The sequence below is a fragment of the Triticum urartu genome, chromosome 3A (genome assembly GCF_056163025.1).
Source record: "Triticum urartu cultivar PI428250 chromosome 3A, HENAU_Tu73, whole genome shotgun sequence".
Lineage (NCBI taxonomy): Eukaryota > Viridiplantae > Streptophyta > Magnoliopsida > Poales > Poaceae > Triticum > Triticum urartu.
Window position 1 is genome coordinate 14,395,796 of NC_141875.1, and position 4,158 is coordinate 14,399,953.

The 4,158-nt window shown below is 42.7% G+C and overlaps 1 long non-coding RNA gene across 1 annotated transcript; it reads left to right on the forward strand.

Moving 5' to 3' along the window:
• The first annotated feature begins 1,442 nt into the window (after positions 1 to 1,442).
• LOC125546498 (uncharacterized) lies at positions 1,443 to 1,876 on the forward strand. Its single transcript, XR_015599511.1, has 3 exons — positions 1,443 to 1,566; positions 1,648 to 1,733; positions 1,851 to 1,876. It is a non-coding gene; the product is annotated as an uncharacterized LOC125546498 (long non-coding RNA).
• Positions 1,877 to 4,158: the final 2,282 nt, after the last annotated feature.

Below are 4,158 nucleotides of genomic sequence, written 5' to 3' on the forward strand. Positions count from 1 at the left end.
CAAGATGATGATCGTATGACTTGTTATTAATAACGAGTAGAAGTTGTATGATGATGATTAGTAGGACTTGTTAGGATTAGTATTACTTCCGACAAACTCGCTACTCGCGGTCTCGAGACTTGTAATGTTCTATCTTTGTTTGGTCTTTTGAATTCGGAGACTAATATGATGAATTGTATTCGGAGACTAATCTTCTATTGTATTCGATGAATCTGCTCTTGCTGTGGGGTGCTGTCTATATTCTGTCCAATAATATATTTTGTAACCTGTGCAAAATTCTAAAAAGTAAAAAAACCTAATATTCATACTAATGGCGCATCACCCAACAGTGCGCCATTAGTATGCCAGATACTAATGGCGCATGGTGTTCTATACTAATGGCGCACTGCGTGGTGCACCATTAGTAAGAAATACTAGTGACGTGATACTAATGGCGCACCAGTAGTGCGCCATTAGTAGGCAAAACTGGTGCGCCATTAGTAGCCCTTTTCCTAGTAGTGTTTGTTTCCTGCAGGGATATTTCTTGCTTTCTGAAGTAGCCAAAAATAGTCATGGTGTACGAACTATAAACATCACGATTTCTGCTCGAAATCCTTGCTTTGGGAACAGGTAATTATTAAGCACTTTACCCCCCGTATGCAGGGTTAGTATTTTTTATGCTTAATACACAACTTGCATGTATGACAATAATATCGTTGATCATCTGATAACCTTGACAATTGTTTTGGTAGGACACAAATTTCGGGTAACACATTTATTTAAGATGAAGTGAACTGCAAGCGGATATTTACATCTCATTTCCCCCTTTTTCTTTTCAGGTGGCAGTAGCTTTTGATAAACAACATTGTTGGTTATGATACTATACTTACAAACAGCTTAGTGAATTCTCCTGGTCAGGGTACGCTTCTGTTATGACTGCTTATGCTGGTCTTAAAACTGTCATAGTTCCTCTATGTAATGTTTGCTAACTTAGTCCTTGATAAACACAAAGGACTTGCTTGGAAGCATGTCAAATGTCAGATGTTAGCAGTCTATCTTTATTTGTTCTTTAAGACAACCCATTTTGATAGATAGGTTTCCCCCTTGGTATAATATGCAGGTTATCTATATAACTTTCAGACAAAGGAACTTTATGATCTTAGTTATGGGCACGAACCGCCAACAGGTCCTACAAGATTCGGAGGTCTGTATATTGTTTTCTTAACATGTTCTCTCAAAATTGACCTGACTACACATTGTGTCTGTCTTTACGGTGTATTAGTGGCATGAATGTTTTGTACCTGATGAGATTTGGACTGCTAATCTTGCAACATAATGTGATTAGAAAATGTGGAGCCACAATATTTACAATTTTTGCAATAGCCCTTTTATTGCTTTACATGTCTCACAAGATTCCTTTCTCATTTATGTCTATTGAATTCTGATGTCTTGTACATTTGCTGTTTGCAGATTACTTTGTGACAAAATGTGGTGTCCTTCTAATGTCACTCTTTGTATTCTTCACAACCACCATGTCTGTTTCATTTACCCTGAGGGAAACACAGTCCCGCATGCTTAGGTTCACAGGTTTGTGTTTCTTGCTGTAGGTTGCAGAAACTACTTTCATGAATGGATAATAAATAATGCATGTTTCCCTGGAATTTTTAGTGCAGCTTCAACACCATGCACGCCACCAGCTGCCCACATTTCAACTGATATTTGTGCATGTCATTGAATCACTGGTTTTTGTTCCGGTATGGCAAAACACTTTAATGTATTTAACTAACTTAAATCCTTGTTGAAAATGTATAGCTGTGTGCTTAAAACAAATTCTTCTTAACTTAATAACCCTTGTGCTCTTGTTTCTATAGATCATGATTGGGATCCTCTTCTTTCTCACTACAAGAAACCTGTTAATCTGTGACGGATTTCCGGTGACGTTCTAGATATCCGTCATAGTCGATGACGATTTTCCCTAGTCCGTCATGGAAAACGTCATCGATCGACAAGATGCAAACATGTGCAAAAACTTCACGAAGCCCTATGGCCTTTGTTTTTTTCTTGGACAATGTATATTTTAATTTTTAATAAAAAGAAATGCAATCCGGACTCAATCCCCAAGACATTTTGGGTTAAAATACTAGTGTGTGATAACAACGCTACCGGCCTAAATAAAGGAGCATCCAGACCTTTCATTTTGGTAATACACGGACAATATAAGTTATATGCAAAAAAGAAAGTGCACCATGGATCACATATCATGCACATCTCACGTACTTGAATAGTTCAATTCTTATTGGTCAAGAAATGTGGTGTGATAGATTGCGAACATAAAGCTTTGCACTTGTAATAAAAAACTATATACATAATATGTGACTCCAAAAACTAAATCATATTTACTTGAAAAAATATGAATATAATTTGTTAATTTCATCCAGATGGAATCAACATACAGTCTAACTTCTTCTCTTTTTTAACTGCAGTCTAACTTCTTCTCTGAACCGTAGCGTTGTCCAAAACCGTCATGGCCTGGTATTGCTCTTTTTTCTCAAGGAAACGGACCGGTCCTGCTGATGTGGCGATCCATGTGAGGGCAAACTCGCGTTTTGATTGGCTGGTCAAGCCATGCCACGGATCGCGGATCCACACCGTCTGCTCCTCTGAGATCCGACGGCTAGCCAAGCTCCCCCTTTTTCTCGTGTATTCTTCTGCTCACCCACGCACCACTGTCTTCTCTTCTAGAGAGCACCAGCGCCCCCACCCCTCCCGAATCTGAACATCCCCAGTCCCCACCTCCACCAGCCCGCCGGTGCTCCTCCTTCGGTCATTCGCTCTTGGATCCTCGCCGTCGTGCACACATCATCCCATCCCGTCGCCTCCCCGCCGTGCCCAGCTACTCCTCGACCCCCCCCCCCCCCCCGCACTACCACCGCTCCGCCGCAGTGTCTCCCCCAGCCGGATCCCGCCGAGATCCACGAGGCCACGGCAATGGCGGATCACGGCGAGGCCACGGGCTTCCTCCCTGCCCACACACCAGCCACGGGTGCTCCCACCTACCCCATCTCCTTCCTCAGATCCATCCTCCAGCTCCTTCAAGCACCACCAACCCCTTCCCTCACCTCTTGCCTCCCCTGCCCCTTTCTCTCCCCATCAGCCATATCCAGTCCCTGAAGGCTGACCTTGTGCACGCGGCGTCAGTGCCATTGATGCAGGTCGTGCCTGTGTCGATGCAGCGCGCAAGCGGGTTTGTTCGTGGGGGTGCCAAACCGCGCGGAGGACGATGAGATCCGCCACATGCTCGTGATCGCCGTCCAACGCCTTGCATCCAATGTACAGAAGCGACACCGAATCGAGCTAAAACGGCGAGGAGCGCCACTCACCAGAGTCGTGCCGTCCACCATGAAGAGATGGGCTATGGAGAATCTCTAGCAAGAGATTGGCGGAGATGGAGTGGGGGGCTGTGGCCTTCGTTACAAATGTCCTTGTAATTTTAGTTTTAAATTTGCCTTTGTTTTGCATTAAATTCTTGGTTGTAATATTTTTGAGAACCTGCTATAATTTTCTTTTATTTGTTGATACGGGCAGATATCTATATAAATGTATGGACTCAAAGTAGCAGATAATGTATGAGCTTAATATATGAATATACCCCAAATTAGTTGGTAACTGACTTGGACAAAAAATAGTGAGATAAACATAATTAGTGGGTCAAAATCCTGTTTGGACTGATTATAACATGGGCCAAAATTCTATTTGGGCCGTTTACCACACATGTCATACTAAAATTAGTGGGCCAAAATTCTATTTGGGCCGATAAACATGTGGATGCCAAGTCAGATCCATGTTGGCTGCCATGTCAGATGATGACATGGAATGTATGGTTAACGCCGTTATCTAACAATAATGTGTGACGGCCGAGAACTGTCATGGATCTATGACGAATCTGGCGATCCGTCAAGGAGTGCGTGGTGGTCAAATTATGACGCGATATACATGACAGATTTACAATCCGTCACGGCTGCCCTATCATGACGATTATAGATACATGTGTGACAGTTTGAATCTGTCATGAATTAACACATTTCTTGTAGTGTCTGTTTGAGTTCTACCATGACCAGTTGCTTGCATTCCTTGTTCTGACTCTTGTATGGTTATGTGAGCTGTTCACGATGATCAGGT